This window comes from Temnothorax americanus, unplaced genomic scaffold (assembly GCF_048541705.1).
Source record: "Temnothorax americanus isolate GAGA-0224 unplaced genomic scaffold, ASM4854170v1 Scaffold65, whole genome shotgun sequence".
In the NCBI taxonomy this organism is placed as follows: domain Eukaryota; kingdom Metazoa; phylum Arthropoda; class Insecta; order Hymenoptera; family Formicidae; genus Temnothorax; species Temnothorax americanus.
In genome coordinates this window covers 333869-345270 of record NW_027509787.1, presented here as the reverse complement: position 1 = coordinate 345270, position 11402 = coordinate 333869, and the positions used below count along the sequence as shown (strand labels likewise).

Here is an 11402-nt window from a genome sequence, read left to right as displayed (position 1 = left end):
TATAGTCTCCGCTGTTCTATACCAATTCTATTATTATTGAAATCTAGCCATATTTTAATTGGTTCCACTGTATCTTGTTTAAACGGTATGTTTTTCAATATGCCACAAACTCCGTTAACTAGGCCATTTTCAACATCTATATTAGAAACTATCATGTATTTAATATCTACTTTTAATACTACTTTGTAAGCCAAGCCACCACATTCTGTTCTTTTTTTTTTAACGACGTTAGCAATTTATTTCTAAATTTACTGTTAATTTTTCCTAAAACTATGTTTTTGGCTATACATTCATGAGCTGTACTATCTTTTAAATTAATTTTTAATTGATTAAAACTATCTACTAAACGATTATCATAATCTGATTGCATCTTTTGAAACGTATTCTTCTGTCGTTTCTCTGGATTTAATTAGTGCAATATTTTTTTCAGACATTGTTCCTTTTGCAAGGTTGTTAAGAGCTTCAATGGCCGCATTCAGCGCACAAAACTGTTGCGGGATCCCTCCTTTTCCCAGCGCTGTTTTTCGCTAAATGCTTTGCTGAGTGAGCGGTCGATACCACTCGACATCTGATCCACGTGTATTTTATCTTAAGTGTAAATAACGTGAAATATGGATCCTTTAAATGTATTTTTCCAATTTGTGGCTGACGACGGGCTGAATATGAATATCGTGGGTAATATTATCGATAATTTGATCCAACCGTTGCCCGAGATCGATAACCTAATACACGCTCAGCGTCAAGAGGCAAAGACGCGAAACGCAGAATATTTTGAGTTAACGATTCCGACATACACGGACAATCAATTCAGAAAACATTTTCGAATGACTCGAATAACTTTTGAGGTACGTATAGTTTCTCCTGTAATTATATCCTATATGATATATGTATAATAGATTGATCATGGATTGTACACAATTATTCTTTAACATTTAGGTATTGCTGAACGTAGTTGGAAATCATATGCAAAACGATCAACTAAATATCAATATTCCTCTGAATAAAAAGTTAGTATCTACTATACGGTTGTTAAGTAAGCCCGAGTCTTTTCTGGCAGTTGGTGATCGGTTTGATATTCCGGACAAGTACAGAATATGGTATATTTAAATCAATAATAAGTACTTTAGCAGAATTAATGCCACAGTATGTTCAATGGCCGAACGCTGCACAACAAGCTATTTTATCGCAAGTAAGAATTTCAATAATGTGTGTTTTATTGTATATAAGTTTAATTTCATTAAGATTTAATCTTGTACATAATATTGTAGATATTTGAAAAACGTTCACGCGGCATACAAAATGTTGTGGGGGCAATTGATGGATGCCATATACCAATAAAGCAGCCAGTTAAAAATGCGAATGATTATTTCAACAGAAAACAATTTCATTCAATAATATTACAAGGTATAGTATTATACAATAATATTACAAAATACTATTTTCAAATTTTATGTAGTCCTTCCAAATAAATTATCAATACATTAAGAAAAAAATTTCTTACAGGGGTTTGCGATCATTCTGCACGGTTCATCGATATATTTATAGGTATGCCAGGAAGGATGCACGATGCACGCGTGTTCAGAAATAGTAGACTATTTCAAATGTTGACAGATAGGGAGAATCCAATTCTCCTTCAGCGCCAACATTTAATTGGAGACTGCGCATATCTGTTAATGTTGAATTTAATGACCTCATTTCGAGATAATGAGCATCTTCCCGCGGCTCACATTCGCTATAATGTCAGACTAAGTTCTATTCGCTCAATCGATGAGCGCGCATTCGGATTACATAAAGTAAAATTTAGGCGTTTGAAATATTTGGACATTTCCGATCCAGGCTTTGGAAACACAATTATAGCGGCTACATGCATGCTCCACAATTTTATAATTGACAATGGAAAAATAGAAGACTATAATGAAAGGATGAACGATAACGACGATGCTCCTGTAATCGATGTTCATGAGCAAAATGAAGTCCAAGACAGGTTTGGGATGCAGGAAGCAATAGAAAAGAGGAATGTTATTGTAGCTGATTTATAAGTTTGTAACAAAGCAATTTATAAAAATAAAATAAATGTTTATTTTTATGAATATCACTAAGTGTATATACAACCTTATGTTTTAATAGACATACATGTTTTAGAAATAAATGTGACATAATATGACATGTTATGTTATATCATCATGTGATGTGACATGACATCATGTTTTAGAAAATAAAAAACCTTATTTTTACATTTTTTTCTAGTACTTTCTTTAAAAGATCATTTCTTTCCTATTGAATTTTGTTGTTGTCGTCGATGCTCTTTTTTAATTCGGTCATTATTTCAACTCGCTCTTGTTCCACCAAAAGCAGTTTCTTTCGCAGATCATAAGTCTCTTTCCTTGAAGCCATTTTCTTCTGTTGTCGCTGAGTTGATGGAGTAGTACATTCTGAAGAATTTGGAACAGATCCAAGAACAGATTCAGATTCGCTAAAGGAACGTCTGCTGCTACACTAGAAAAAGAAGAGCAAGAAGAAGAAGAATGAAAAGAAGAGTAAGAGTTCGTAATATTTTCTTCGAAAAACGAATCCCCTTCGAACGTTGAATCGAAGAAATCTGAAGTATGCATGAAAATCCTCGTGTGTGCTGGTGGCGTGGATATCCTTGTCAGTTGTGTATGACACACATACCTTGTCGATGCGGGAGATGGTGTTCTTACAGGCGGTCTAAGAGTTGGCGGTCCTGTTGATGCTGAAGAAGCAACTAACCTCGTCGAAGAATATGCAGTGGATGTCGATGTAGGAGACAAAATTGTTGACGCAACAAATGATGACAGTATTGCAGTCATCAGTTGTAGCAGAATCTAAAGAAAAAATTGTCGGTCCAAAATTTATTGTCCGATCATCAGAGAATATTTCTTCAAAGATGTCATAATATTCCCATGTTATTCGTCCTCGTCTCGTTGAACTTTTCCGGTTGTTATCCTTTATTGTTCTAAAAGTTTTTTTTCAGATTGCGCAACTTTCGGTCCAGTATATCTTCAGTCAAATGCTTACAACCATTTTTGCCCATTTCATTTACGATCTCTGTCCACAGGTTTTTTTTTTGGTTTTGGGATCACGGAACTTTTCTTTTCTCTTCTTGTACAATTCTAATAATAATTTTGTACCTTTTACTGTCCATTGTTGTTTATTGCTTTCCTCTGTTGTCGAGAATCAAGCGTATCTATATCATAAAACATATTTTACAATGCAAAAAATGTTGATGACAAAGTTGATTGCAATGCCAAAACCTATAAATATTTTAATCAATTTACTCACTGCTTGCGATGTGTCGACTGCAATTTTCTGTCAAAGTGTCATTAATAGAACCAGTAACGTCCAGACAACCTAAGTTGTTTTTCATATATGACTGGAAGAAAACTTCGTCTGAAACATTTAATTATTACATAATACTATTATATAATCAATACATATAATTATTATATTGTTGCGCTCGCCGGGTCTTTCACTCTTTTACAAGCACTCGCGGCGCGCACTCCGTCACTCTCACAGAAATAAAGAAAGACTCGTTGTTATTTCCGAAAGAAACTTCTTTAATAAATGGCTCGATAATACAGGGAGCTCGGGATGACACGTCCGAACGTGACGATATCCCAGCTAAATCTGAACATCAGGTATAAACAACATCTGGTAACAAATCAATATTTAATTGAACATCGGGCAATCAATATCTAAACAGGCGTTACTAAGGGCGATTCGCATCTTGACGGAAGTCGGCCCGTTGCACGCTTCAGCTCGGAGTCAGAGAAGTACACCGGGCGGCGCGCACGCAACACTGCCCCCCTTCTTCAGATTGTCGTCCCGACAATCAGAGAGGCAGCTTGCTAAAACTCCTTGGAGACTGCTCCTTGGACGGTTTCCTACCCTACTGAGGCTGCTGCCTCAGGTTACCGGGCTCCGTCTATTCCTCGTCTCTGGGTTTTCTCAAGGCTTCTTCTTATAGAGCTGGCCAGGCTCCACGCGAAGATCCTGCTCAACCCCGGGCTTCGCCGCCGGTGTTCCTCTTCCCTCTTGAGTCTTGCGTGCTTGGGTCTTTTTTCTTCGGGATCAGAGGGGGATAGCTTCCGTGGACCCATCGCTCTAAGAGCACTCTGTCCCCTGTCTCGGCATTCGCCCTCAGTCTCACGGGAAAACCACGGTCAAAAACCGTGAGACAGACAGTCAGAAAAATTTCTCAGGAGCAACTTCTTCAGTTCCCCTGTCGCCATGTCTTCAAATCGATGTTGGAATCTGTAACACAACATTTTTAAACGCAGAAAAATTGAACAAAGAACATACAATAAACGATTAGAGTACGGGCTCAGACTCATGTCGAAATAAACTAACACTTCCTAATGATTGAAAAACTACTCTCTTTCCTGAAAAAGAGCCAAACGATCTGCGTGAACTATTTTATTCTTTCGACGAGGAGATTCCTGGATACAATACACGACATCGCTAAGCTTCTTTATTACCACCCATGGTCCTACCCAAGGACTTTGCAATTTCGGGGCCTTTCCCGAAATTCGTTGAGGATTGTAGAACCAGACTTTTTGTCCCGGTTCAAAAAGGACTCGCCTAGAACGTCGATCATACCAAGATTTTACGTTCTTGGATCTAATTTGAAGACGTTGTCTGGCAAACTGATGGATTAGATCCAATCTTTCCCTTCGATTGGATATATATTCTACCTCCCCGTCTTCTCTTTCTGTTAATAAAGGAGGGCTTCCCCTAAGAAGATCTAAAGGCAAACGTAGATCTTGTCCTAGATACATTTTCGCCGGAGTCACTCCAGTGGCTTCGTGTTTAGAAGAGCGAAAAGCTAGTAAATATAAAGGAATCCACCGATCCCAATCTTTCTGATTTCCACAAATAAATTTCGCTAAATAGTCCAAGATAGTACGGTGCTGTCGCTCGACCTGTCTATCTGATTGCGGATGAAGAGGGGTGGTTCGTGTTTTTCTAATTCCCATTAGGGAAGTCATTTCTTGAAAAAGTCGAGATTCAAAGTTTCTTCCTTGGTCCGTATGTAATTCTAAGGGCACCCCATGTCGAGAAAAAACTTGATCCACCAAGGATCTTGCTACCGTACTGGCCCTCTTATTTTTAAGAGGCATAGCTTCTGGCTATCTAGTGAAACTGTCGACTACCACCAACAGATATTTATTCCCGTCCAAAGAAGTAGGCAAGGGACCTAAAATATCTACCTGTATCCTTTCGAAGAAAGCTCCAACGTTGTATATTTGTAAGGAAGATTTTCCTTTACCAATGGGGCCTTTCCTAGCGACGCAAATTTTGCAAGTAGCACACCATCTTTCTACATCCTTCTTACAAGTGGCCCAGTAAAAACGTTTTCGGATCTTCTGTAACGTTTTATTTATACCAAAATGTCCACCGGTAGGAGAACTATGGGCCTCATTTAAAATTTCTTGTATCCTTTGTTGTGGAGCGACAATCTGAAAGATGTTCTTCTGCGAATTCGGAGAGAGCCACTTTTTATACAAAACGCCGTCCACCATGGACAACATTTCCCAATGGGTCCAATAAATTTTTAGGGATGGCTTTCCAGAAGAGATCTCCTGCCAATCTGGTCGTCTTCCAGCTTCTTTGGCTTGAATAATTTTCGAAACAATCGGATCTTGAAGCTGAGCGGAACGCCATTCCTGAAGGTTTTCTTCAACGAAAACTATACGTCCACAAGTCTTTTCCTCAGATTCTTCGTTGAGCTCTATCTTTGCACAGTAACGACAGAACGTCTCCAAACACGGACGTCTCGACAATCCATTCGCATTGCCATGAGCTTTTCCGCTTCAATAACAGACGTCAAAATCGTACTGCTGCAAACGCTCCAACCATCTGGCCAATTGCCCTTCCAAATTCCGGAAAGACATCAACCATCTCAAAGAAACATGATCCGTTCTCACTAGGAACTTCCTTCCATATAAATAGTGGCGAAAAGATTTTACTGAGTCTACCACTGCTAATAACTCTCGCCTGGTGACGCAATAATTTCGTTCAGTTTTGCTCAACACTCGGCTAAAATAAGCGATCACTCTTTCTTCCTTCCCCTGAAACTGAGAAAGCACCGCCCCAATACCATGATTCGAAGCGTCGGTGTCTAAGATAAATTGTCCTTCTCCTGAAGGAAAAGTTAAAATAGGGGGGGGGGAGTCAAAACACGTTTTAAATTATCAAATGCCTCTTGGCATTCAGAAGTCCAAGCAAATTTATTATTTTCCTCCGTCAGCCTGTACAAAGGCTTAGCCAAAATAGAAAAACCTTTGACATATCTCCTATAATACGAGCAAAAACCAAGAAAACTTCGCACATGTTTCCGTGTTTTCGGAAGCGGCCATTGTTTAACAGAAGAAATCTTATCCGGGTCTGTTGCAACACCCTTAGCAGATATAACATGACCAAGGTACTTTACTTCTCTTTTAAGAAAAACACACTTTTTAGGATTGACCTTTAAATTAGCATTCTGTAAACGAAGGAAAACTTCCCTTAAATTATTCATCATTTCTTCAAAACTTTTTCCGAAAACAATAATATCGTCCAAATATACAAAGCAAATTTTAGAAATTAATTCTTTCAAAACCTTTTCCATAAGACGTTCAAAAGTAGCAGGGGCGTTGCAAAGACCAAACGGCATTACCGTGAATTGCCACAAACCATTTCCGCAAGAGAAAGCAGTCTTTTCGCGATCCTTAGGATCTAATCTTACCTGCCAATATCCACTTTTTAAGTCTATAGTACAAAACCACGAATTCCCCGCTAAACAATCCAAAATATTGTCAATCCTTGGAAGAGGGAAAGAATCTTTCTTTGTTACGGCATTTACCCTCCGATAATCCACACAAAACCGTATAGAGCCATCCTTTTTTTTTACTAGAACAACCGGAGAAACCCAAGGGCTGCTTGATTCCTCAATTACTTTTTGATCTTTTATCTCTTCCAAAATTTTATTTACTTCCGTTCGTAGATGGAGGGGAATTCGGCGAGGTACCTGCTTAATAGGGCGAGAATCACACAATTCTATGGTATGACATAATACATCACAATTCCCGGCAATAATATTTTCGGAAAAGACATGATAAAATTCTTTTAAGAAATAAAAAAAAACAAGTTTCTGTGCAGGATCTAAATGTGAAGATCCTTGTTCAAAAATTGGGAGAAGAGCAGGATAGTCCTCTATTCGAGAACAAATTAGTCCGTGCTCACCCTCCACACTCTTCGTCAAACCAAGAGTGTTTTCGAAAAATCCTTCAAAAACTTCCGCTTTTTCAAGGAAATCAATACCGAGAATACATTCGTCGTTAATATCCGCGACATAAAAAGGGCATTTCAAAATTAAATTTGCCCAAAGGAATCGCGGCTAATACACGAGAAATTACCGGCATCCTCTCACCGGTAGGATACCTCAGATTACAAAAATCAAGTGGAATCTGTCTGAAATTCACCGATAATCTCACATTTAAAACTGAGACATCTGAGCCCGTATCTATCCTAAAAGTACAAGGTTTATTATTTAACAATCCGTCCATACAATAATGCTTGCGCGGATCTATACCACCGAGACGGCGTATAACGTTTGACGCGCAAACGGGGGCCCGGGCTTCGTCTGTCGAGCCAGCCCCGATCAACCCGACAGAAGCTAGTTTTCCTGCTTCTGTGCGGGGCACTCAGAACGGAAGTGTCCGGTCGCCCCACATCCTCAACACTCTTTTGTTTTTCGGCGTTCATTTCCCTTTTGCTGTTTAAAAGGTTTCTTCGTCTCCGAAGCCTCTTTTTGGCCGGAATGAGATTCTCCCAGGGTAGCGTTTCTTTTTCCCGAAAAACAATTCTGATTTATAAATTTTAGCGTCTTCGAACGCTCGATTGCTATTTTAAGAGACGCTACTCCCTCAACCTGAAGGGTGCGCTTCACGAAACCGTCGGACAACGCGGCGACGAATTGTGAGCTCGCGATTTTATCGCGAACTTCATGCGAACATTCGGGGTACGCTTTTTGCGACAATCTCTCCAGATCTGCACCCAGCGTTGCGAAATCTTCGCCCGGACGCTGTCTTCGATTGGTAAATTGGAAATAATAGTTTTGTGTAAGTTCGCTTTCCCCGAAACGCAGCTCCAATTTCGCCTTTAACTCCGCGTAAGAGAGGGATTCAATCCCGTCGGCAAAAGAATCAAGCAATGAACGCGCTTTCCCACGTAAACACGATGCCAATACGATGGCCTTTTCCGTCTCATTCCACTTATTCGCGGCGGCGATGAGCGAGAATTGCGAAAGAAACTCGCGTAACGGCGCAGTCCCGTCGTAAGTATCGGGCTTCAATTTAATGCCGCGAAAGATTTGATCTCCGGACGCGTCTATACTCGCGCCCGTCTCTCGCGTCGCGCTACTCGCGTTTTCGCCCGAAGCAAAATTATTGGAGGGACTTAGCTGTGAGATCCTCTCCTGGATTCGGCGTAGCTCGTCGTCACGCTGCTGCACCATCGCCGCGAATTCGGCTTCTCTCTGCGTGCGCTCCGCGCGCATCTCGCGGATCTCCTGCATCACCGCCTGAAGCGTGATCACCTCCGTCGTCATCTCTGGGATCAGTGGAGGAGTCGCTGCCCGGAGTCGTTTCCTTGTGAGAGCGGTCGAGGTCATATTCCGTTTAGCGCGGCTCGTCTTTCCTCAATCCCGGACGAGTCCCCAAAATGTTGCGCTCGCCGGGTCTCTCACTTTTTCACAAGCACTCGCGGCGCACACTCCGTCACTCTCACAGAAATAAAGAAAGACTCGTTGTTATTTCCGAAAGGAACTTCTTTAATAAATGACTCGATAATACAGGGAGCTCGGGATGACACGTCCGAACGTGACGGTATCCCAGCTAAATCTGAACATCAGGTATAAACAACATCTGGTAGAAAATCAATATTTAATTGAACATCGGGCAATCAATATCTAAACAGGCGTTACTAAGGGCGATTCGCATCTTGACGGAAGTCGGCCCGTTGCACGCTTCAGCTCGGAGTCAGAGAAGTACACCGAGCGGCGCGCACGCAACAATATTATTATTATCGCGCATACGCAAATATGATATGCGCAATAATGCATCCTAACAAACATCAAGTTACATGTAGCTTGGTGTTTGCTGGGCATGTGTAATTTATTTGAGATTTTGTAGGTTAGTTATACAATTTAATTTAAAATAATATTTTATTTCTAATTGTACATACCATTTTTCAATTTCTCGTGCACTTCCAATATATCTACAATATTGTAATTTAATCCGTTATATGTATATTGATCTTCGTAATAATCCATTGCAATGCAGCATAGCACATAACCCAAGACAACTTACATGTTTTCACATGTCTTCACATGTCTCCAGTCAAATCTCACAACAGTTTCGTCGATGTAGCATCAAAATTTTCGCTCTAAAATATGGCGTCCGCTACCGCCACATGTTGTGGGAGCGCTCCCGATCACAGGCCATTCAGCGCATAAATCCGCAACTGTTCTGTGCGCTGAATGCGCCCATTAAATGTTTTATCTTCTTTTTGTCTCATTATGTTAGGGATATCGCAAATCCTCGTACTCGATGTCGATGTCCGTATCGATATATCGATACGCCATCACGCGTTATCAACACGCGGTGGCGTATACCGTCTACCACCTCATGTGATCCATGTTCTTCTCAAAAGACGTTACGTAATCTCTCTACGCTCGATCATCACGCACACGGACGCGAACTGCTTTGTATCGAATCGTTTCGTCATAACCATTTTATGTAAATTGTATTATTCCAATAAACTCAAGAGTTACATTCGGCTTTACATCCGTCTCGTTTTCTCGGTCGTTACCAATCCACGCATAGCTCGAACAGGTTATGGGCCCAGAGCCACAACGACAAAGTGAAGAAATACTTTTTTATATCTGAATTCGCTAAATCCACGCGAGAGTTTCTTTGTTATTTCCGGGCGTGATACGTCGTGAACGCGATATATCGGCCGTGACGCGTCGTAAGTAAAACATCGTCGTTAAAGTACGTTCCGCGAGAAAATAGACGATGGTACAGACAAATACGATAAACTCTACGCGATTGGAAACACTGACCAAGGACAACTATGATATTTGGGTGATACAAGTGGAAGCGTTACTCATCAAGAATGATAACTGGTGCTACGTGAGTAGCGAGAGGCCATGCCCAAAATCTCGTGGCGATGCCAACGACGCGGCAACGCGAACAGCCATTGCAGCGTGGGAGAACCAGGATCGCAAGGCAAAATCTGACTTAATCTTAGCTATAAATCCCTCTGAGTTGAAACAAGTACGTGGTTGCAAAACGTCAAAAAATGTGTGGGATAAATTAAAATCCATATACGACTCGAAAGGTCCCGCGCGCAAGGCAACGTTACTCAAACGCCTTATTCAAACAAAAATGTCGAAATGCGGGGACGTTAAGACACACATCGCTCAATTTTTCGATGCCTCGACAAGCTAGAGTCCATGGACGTTCAGATCAACGGAGATCTTCTCTCGATCATGCTTCTCTATAGTCTACCTAGCAGTTTCGAGAACTTTAGATACGCGATAGAATCTCGCGACGCGTTGCCAAACGCTGAGCAATTAAAGATAAAAATCGTAGAGAAATACGAAGCGCGAAACCAAGTCACCGTCGACGAATTAGGCGCGATGCTCGCTCACGGCAGACGCAACCCGAATTCAAAATCCGGCAATAATAACGCATCGACGTCACATAACGATAAGAACGCGAAAGCACCCTTTCGTCCTAAATACAAATGCTCTTTCTGTAAGATTACCGGCCACAAATACGCTGACTGCCGTAAAAGGAAGACGCAAAAAGCCGAAAAAGCAAACAATACAGAAGTGGAAAGTTTCTTCGCGGAAATCGCTCAATATTTGTCACACGAGCCCGCCAGGGGCATAGACGCAAGTCAATGGTGTCTCGACAGTAGGTGCACTTCTCATCTGTGCAAGGACGCTCAAATGTTGACAAACTCGATATCCACACGAAGCGACATCAGGTTAGCCAATAACGCAACAAGCACGGTAGATGCAAAAGGGAACGTAGAGCTCCTCACGAGCGTTAATAATAAAACTAAAAGGATTCGACTGGAAAATACGCTGCATGTTCCAGATCTGAGAACAAACTTATTATCTGTGGCCAAGATTGTGGACAAAGGCTATCAAGTCGTATTCGGCTCAAACCGAGCATCCGTAAAGGACATCAAAAGAAATATTAAGCTCACCGTTGAACGTCAAGGTGACTTATATATTCTGAAAGAATCCGGCAAACAAGCTAATTTTAGTCTTGCAGAAGAAATACTCTGATACCGAAATCTGGCATCGACGCCTTGACCATCTTAAC

At 41.0% G+C, this 11402-nt stretch overlaps 1 long non-coding RNA gene and 1 pseudogene across 3 annotated transcripts; one reads left to right on the top strand and one right to left on the bottom strand.

Annotated features, from left to right (window-relative positions):
* Positions 1-263: 263 nt before the first annotated feature.
* LOC143905666 (uncharacterized) lies at positions 264-9549 on the bottom strand. Of its 2 annotated transcripts, none has more exons than XR_013259285.1 (3): positions 9382-9549; positions 9247-9279; positions 264-588 (listed from the first exon to the last, which is right to left on the bottom strand). It is a non-coding gene; the product is annotated as an uncharacterized LOC143905666 (long non-coding RNA). The 2 variants fall into 2 exon arrangements; XR_013259286.1 differs by having other exon boundaries at positions 264-568.
* Positions 612-2039, top strand: LOC143905669 (uncharacterized; annotated as a pseudogene). The gene is made up of 4 exons (XR_013259287.1): positions 612-746; positions 937-1189; positions 1269-1404; positions 1504-2039. The product of XR_013259287.1 is annotated as an uncharacterized LOC143905669 (transcript).
* Positions 9550-11402: the final 1853 nt, after the last annotated feature.